The sequence below is a fragment of the Macrotis lagotis genome, chromosome 8 (assembly GCF_037893015.1).
Source record: "Macrotis lagotis isolate mMagLag1 chromosome 8, bilby.v1.9.chrom.fasta, whole genome shotgun sequence".
NCBI lineage: Eukaryota > Metazoa > Chordata > Mammalia > Peramelemorphia > Peramelidae > Macrotis > Macrotis lagotis.
In genome coordinates, this window is record NC_133665.1 from 56,042,637 (window position 1) to 56,050,133 (window position 7,497).

Genomic DNA, 7,497 nt, shown 5'->3' on the forward strand with positions numbered 1-7,497 from the left:
GGAGTGTCATTTGTAATGAAAGGTTAATTTGTCAGGACCACAGAATATAAGAAGTGGTATGATGAATAAAATACCTAGAAAACTTGATTTGGGCAAGATTATGAATAAATCTAAATATCAAATGGGGAAGTTTATGTTTAATCTTATGGGTAATGTGGAGTCATTGAAGTTTGATGAAGGAAAATCACTTTGGCATTTTTGTAGAGGATGGACCAGAGAAGAGAGAGAAATGAAATTAGGAAGCTATTGCAATCTTTTAGATGAGAGATGATAAAGACCTGAACTGAAATGGTGGCTTAATGAAGAAAGGGAAGGGGACTTGGTCTTTATATCCCTAGTGATTAATACAGGGCTTGATGTCAAGTTAACATTAAACAAATGCTTATTTATTGCTTGACTGAGACAGATAAAAGAGATATTGTGGAGGTTGAAATGACAAGATGAGATAAGGAAGAATAAACAGTTAAGAAGAGTGTTGAAGTTGTAAACTTAGATGGTATCCTCAACAGAGATAGAAACATTTGGTAGAGGAGTGAGTTTTGAGAGAAAGATAATGAATTCTATTTAAGATATGTTAAGTTAGAGATGCCAGTGGAACATCAAGTTCAAATTATCCTTTGGTGGTTGGTATAATTCATGACTAGAACACAGCTGGAACACAAAAACCTAAGCTTACTACAGAGATCCCTAGATCTACATAGAAATGATAATTAAACCCAGGGGTAGCTGATGCATGTGAGAGAGTATAGAAATCAGAAAGGATTCACTCCCAAGAAACATTAAATGGGAAGTGCTAAAGATGAAGTTTTCCTTGACTCCTTCAGCCTATACTGATTTATTAATTACTAAAACTCCTGCTATTCTGAATAGCATCATTTAATACTGAAATATTTTGTCTTTTCTTATTCAAGTCTCCTCCCTACCAAATGTTGAGCTCTCTGAGGGCAAGACCTTAAAGAACTCCTTGTGCATCTAGTTAACACTCTGTGAGATCCTCAAGGCCAGGAGTTCAACTTGTTCCTTGGATTTATTTCTGTATATTCCCCACTCCAGAAAACTAAGCTTAGCTTTGTTATTCTCTGTGTCTATCAGATTTTGAACTCTCTGAGGGCAGAGTCCAGTTTTTCTTTTTCTCCCAGACTATAACTCCCTGAAGGCAAGACCATTAGATGTTTCTCTCTCTCCCCTCCTCCTCAGCAGTTAAATCCAGAGCTAGACACAGTAGAGAATGAGTGACAAAGAGGGATGTTCAGAGAATTTCATATTCTCTTTGGATCTCAGTTTTTTCTGTCTAATGAAGGGATTACTAAATCATAGATTTAGAACTGAAGACACCTTGGAGGTGTTGATTCCTCTTCCTGCTCCTCATTTTACAGATGAGGAAACTTAGACTGGGGAGGTTGTGATTTATCCAGGGTCATATAGCCAGAAAGTGTGTCTGAGGAAGAATTTGAATTCAGGTCTCCCAACTGAAAGTTCAAGGTGCTTCTACTAGACCACTTGATGATGACAAGTGAATTGTTAAGCTCTAAAGCCATGTATTACAGAGCAGAAGGAGAGGTTGTTGGGGACATGGGTAACTAAATGAACATAGGTATCTACAGACAAAGATTCTCTTCCTTTCCATTTGGATTTATTGTTATTTTCAGTCTTTGTCACCTCTCCTGAGGAATGAGTTATGTGAGCTTGCTCCTTGATGTGTAAAGTGTGATTTGCCCTGAAATTACTTTCTTAAAGTTTCCAGAGGGGACTCTTTTCTTCCAGCATTCCATGATTTGGTAAACAAGTCAATCCTTCATGAATTTATAGACTTGGGTCATATCTGTTTAAATCAATCACCTTGAAAAACTGCAAAACAAAGGAGAGAGCTATGCCTCTAAGACAAGTATGATACAAGGGGAAGAACATAGGTCTAGGGAATAAAAACCTTGAAATCTAGTCCCATTTCTGGCACTGTGGTTGATCGCAGTCAAGCGTCTTCTGGTTTCTAAGGCTCACTTTTTCTATTTGCAAATTAGAGAATTAACAGGAGAAGGGTAACCTATAGACTGGAATAGGTCTCTAAGGTCTTTCCAGCTAGTTAATTCATGGCATATTAGAACTGGCAATGGATCAGAAGTCAGAAAGCCTGTGTTCAAATCCTAGCTTTGATCCTTCCTAACTGATCTTGTGACTTTGTCTCTCTAAGCTTCAGTTTCCTTGCTTGAAAAATGAAGATAATACTATTTGTAATAGTGGATGTAGCATAGTGGATGTAGTTCTGGTCTTGAAGTCAAGAAGACCTGGACTTTCTCTGAAACATACAAATCACTTAATTTCTCAGTACCCCCAGACAACTCCTTAAACTTATAAATTACAAAGAAGTTGCCAGTTTGCTTTGATAGAGGAGGTTTACATCTGGAGAATTTATTTTCTTCATAAAATCACAGGTCTAGACTTAAACAAAAAAAAAATAAAACAAACAAAAAAACAAAGCAATCAAAAAATTGTTTGTATAAAATACATCAGAAGGTTGTTGTGAGAAAAGTGTGCTATGGAAGTGTGACCTTTCCCTGATACCCTAAGACTAGTCAAATTATAGCTGAGGCCTTCTAGGTTCTTGAAGTAGGGGTTTCATTATTTATTTAAATAGTGAGGGGGACTTGAATGGTTTTGTGGGAGATGGGACTGGTAAGATTACTGCTCCCTAGAAAGTCTGCATTTTCAGTAGGGGCTGGCTGACTTGGGTGAGTTATCTCTGAAAGCTGCTTGACAGTTCTGGGTAGATAAATGTCAACTTGGGTGTGATTTGCATTAAAATTCACCAGTAATCTGCGGCCTTCCCAAAGAACCAATGAGAACCTGAATTCTAGCCCAACTCCTTCCAGTCCTGTTAATGAACCAGTCTCCCTTTATGCTCCAAGCCTCCCAATTCTGTCCTGGTACACAGACAGCTGTGTGACCTAGGAGTGATTGCCACCTTCACCAATTAACCAGGAGCTGAGCAGCTTGTGGAAATCTTAGTATTCAGGGGTGGGGATGATAGAATCACTTTTGCCCTGGATCCCCTGGGTCTTTGCTTAGCCCTTGAACATCTCTCCTTTTTATATGTCCCTGTCCTAGAAATCCAGCTACAAGGAAGAAAAAGGTGGTCCAAAGAAGATGTCTCCAAGAAGTTCTCCCTTCTCACTCCCCTCACCCCAACCTTAAGCCCCAGCAGCTATGATGTTTAATTTCAAATTAGATCCTAATGGAGTGTTTTATAAACATTTTCTATCCAGGAAAGACAGGGGATTAAAAGGGGATTAGAAGAATGGGGTCCATCATCAGGAAAAGTACAAAAAGAAAAGCAAGAATAAAAACAGTTGCAGCTCATGTAAGGGGAGGGAGAAATATCTTGGAGTGGAGAGAGGCTCAGACAACCAAAGCAATATTAATAGTGAACATTTATATAGAGATTTGTGTTTGCAAAATGCTTTATATGTATTACATCATTTGGTCCTTATAAGAACCTTGTAAGGTTCTTATGCTGGAAGGGGAAGAACATAGGTCTAGGGAACAAAAAACTTGAAATCTAGTCCCATTTCTGGCACTGTGGTTGACCTCAGTCTGTGGTTGATCTGGTTTTTAAGGCTCACTTTTTCTATTTGAAAAATGGAGAATTAACAGGAGAAGGGTAAGCTATAGGCTGGAGGTCTCTAAGGTCTTTCCAGCTAGTTAGCTCATGGCATGTTAGAATTGGCAATGGATAAAAAGTCAGAAAATCTGTGATCTAATAAAGCACATTTTTCTACATATGTGGTAACTTTAGTGACTTGCCTAGAGTCGCATAGCTAATAAGGCTCTGAGGCAAGATTTACACTCAGATCTTCCTAATTCTAAGATATGTACTCTTATATGTGATGCCACCTTGCTGCCTACATAAGAAATGGGGAGAACAGTCAGAGATATCTCTATTGTTCAGTTCATGTTAGAAAAATGTCTTAAATATTTTTAAAATTTTGATTAGAAAATTAGGGGAAGATAATAATTAATGGCAGTTCCCATGACTTAATGCCTTAAGACTGCCCAAGTACATATCTACAATGAACAGTAGAATATTTTTCATGTCTTTCATTCCATCTTTCAGATGATGAATCTGGGGCTTATGTTACAATTTAAATCCAATTCTCCTGAGACCAAGCTCAGACTTCTTCCAAGTGTGCCATGCTGTATATGAATTTACAAGTAGGTAGGGCAGTCTGAGTTGTTAGTTTAGGCACCCCTTCCATCCCAGTCTCATCAAAGATGTGGTATCAATAGCAGAAACAAAGTCCCTAATGGCACAAACAGTAACAATAAATGAACAGATATTTGAGCAAAGTTGTAGAGAAGTATGGTTCAGCTCATCTGCTGCCAATCAGTGCTGTCCCAAATTGGAATGGACAAGAAAAGCAACTACAGAATCTATCTTGTTAGAGAGAACTCCTATCACAGGTTGCATGGTCACTGGAAAGGGATATGCAAAAACTGATTTTTGTTTAGGCAGAGATTAGACAGCATGGTGTTTAAAGTCTCTTGTCACTCTGAGATTCTTATATATCATATAAAACACTGTAATGAGGCATGCAAAGATCATCAGGTTCTTGTCTTTAGACTAATGAACAGTCCATTAAGGAGGGACTTATTTCCTCTCTTGTGCTCACTTGTGAACTTGAACCTGAGGAATGAATGGTAACAGAGAAGGATGGGGGGAATAGGGGTCAGGTTGAGAGGTCAATTTATCCTAGCAACCTGTAAAGGGTGATTAGTGGGGCACTGAGGGACCCTAAACTGCATATTCCTTAGACATTTTTGTATTTGGGTGAATTGCTTCTTTTTTATTCTGGATTTAATAAATGTAAATTTTCAAAAGTATAGTAGAACAAAAAAGGAGCATTGTATAAAAAACACAAATCTTAGTTCTATAAAGCTTGATTTTACTTTTGAATATAATTAAACTCAAAATTTCAAAGTTGTCTTGCTTTTCTGTTTGTTCCCTTTTGGTTTTCTCTTCTGCACACTAAAAATACTTCATTGATCCTTTTTTCCTATTTCTTATCAATACCATTTCCTTACTCTTTGATCTTTGGGGTGTAGGTTTAATAGTTCTATTTCTGGATCAGTGGGCATGTTCAGCTTAGAGATATTATAATTTTGCATAATTTTGAAATGCTTTCCAGAATAATTGGACCAATGCACAGTTCCACTAACAATATATAGGTTTAATGCTTTCTTAAGTAATATGGGTAACTTAAGAGAGTTACTTACTGCCCAAATATTCAGAAAATTTCAAATTCATCATTTGATTTATAGAAAAAAGTAATTGATAACTTATTTTCTTCCCAAATGTGAGCTTATTTTTTAATCTGCAAAATAAATGGAAATTGAATTGGTATAAAGAGTAAGAACTCTATGACCTTCTAGATCAAACATATTTTGAGGTTTCTTTTGGTTCTGTGATTCTGTGTTCTATTAGTCTATGAATCTTTTTTACATTTCTTTACATATTTTCATTGCTGAGGACTTAGGTATAGGGATTTTATTGTGATATCTAGCACTGACTCAAGCTGTTTTATACTGCCTGAAAAGCTCAAAAAAAATGTCCAAGTCTTTTCTTTTTTTTTTAATATTCACAAATGTTTAATGGTTGAATCAAGTTTTGGGGGTGACCATGGATGCACTAATGGCACATCTCCATACAACTGAATCCTCCAAGTGCATTAAGTTTTAAATATGGCTACAGATGTAGTACTAATGGTACATCCCTAAACTGGACTCTCCAAGTGAATATACCACTGCTATTCACATACTAAGAACATATCTGTAATCTTTCAATTCAACAGGTCTTCAAAACAGGTACTTAGCAAGTCAGGAGATCCTATCTCCAACTGAAATCCAGCAGGGATGGGATGACCTTTACTCAGTCCTTAGACAATACACTGAAGGCAGTATTTAATGAAATCATTGTAATTTAAGTTACTTATGCACAAAGTTAGGGAACTTAAGATGGATTCAATAGGACTGGCCTTTGGACAGGCTGGGGCATACCCCCCCCCCCCAGAACAACCCCCCCCCCCCAAACCCATAACAGGTAAAAGTCATATGAAATTATTAAGTAGGCTTTCCCCAGAGTTTGGTGAAAGAAGCCAGATTTAATTAAAACTTTTCTAAGACGTGGGGCACAGGCACCTAGCCTTTGCTTTAAAAAACAAAGTTGCCTAAATCTTTTAAAATAAACATTCAAGTATGACAGCTTGGTTGTGACCGACGGAAACAGAGAGAAGGGATATTTCTTATCTAACCCCAAGCCTACCTCATCTACATAATTTCTCTATTAGAACAGCCATTCATGATCGAAATGCTCAGGTCGATGAGACCAATTAAATAGGGCCGTTATGGTACACGTACAAAAAGGAAAGGAGTCTCCTGGGCTGCTTTTTGACAATAAATAAGGCGGCGGCGCGGCTACTCGTTGGTGACCTTCTTTAGGTAGGCTATCAAGTCGGCCTGCTCGCGCTTCTTCTTGATGCCCGCGAAGATCATCTTCGTCCCGGGGATGTACTTCTTGGGGTTCTCCAGGTACTCCATCAAGGTGTCCTCTGCCCAGGTGATGCCTTTGTTCTTGTTGGCGTCGGTGTAGGAGAAGCCGGCGGCCTGGCCCGTCTTGCGGCCGAACAGCCCGTGCAGGTTGGGGTCGGTCTTGTGCTTGCCGCCCTTCTTCACCGTGTGGCACCGGGCGCACTTCTGCACGAAGATCTTCTTGCCCTTCTCCACGTCCCCCATGGCAGCCCAGTCCCCGCTCGGCCCGCTGCGCCCGGCGCTGCCTCTCCCGTCTTTTCTTAACAGTTATGCTTTCACTTCCTGCCTTTTTTCTAAATATAAGTGAACCCCAAGAGTTTCAGGAAGGAAAGCTTAATCAGGGCAGCCCCAAATGGATGAAAACATAACATTTTAAAGGTATAATGTATTAATGATAATAATTGTCATTGTTGTTAGTAGTAATAACAATAGTAATAGCAGTAACTAACATTTATGTAGTGCTTACTATGAGTCACCTGGGTACTCTTCTAAGTGCTTTACATATTTCATTTGACCCTGGGAGTTAGAGGTCGTTATTGCCCCCATCGTCCTCTAGCTTCCATTCAACAATTCTAGTGAAGGAGATAATTGTTTATTTCCTCTTCTGAATGCAATGATAGGAAGGTTTCCTGATTTTTATACATGAACCTGAATCTGCTTTCCTGTAATTTCCACCCATTGCTCTTAACTAACTACTCTTGGATCAAGTCAGAAAAGTCTAATCCCTCAAATTCTGATTGCCATATTATACCTATATAAAACTGGATAAATTGCTTGTCTGCTTTTGCAATATGAGATGAGATTATATGATTTTTAAAGCTACCTTCCAGCTCTCATTCATGACAGGAAGTGTTTGAATGAAAATTTTTTTTTTAGGTTTTTGCAAGGCAAATGGGGTTAAGTGGCTTGCCCAAGGCC

The 7,497-nt window shown here is 38.5% G+C and overlaps 1 pseudogene; it reads right to left on the minus strand.

Annotated features, from left to right (window-relative positions):
• Nucleotides 1-6,465: 6,465 nt before the first annotated feature.
• On the minus strand, nucleotides 6,466-6,783 carry LOC141494811 (cytochrome c, somatic pseudogene; annotated as a pseudogene).
• Nucleotides 6,784-7,497: the final 714 nt, after the last annotated feature.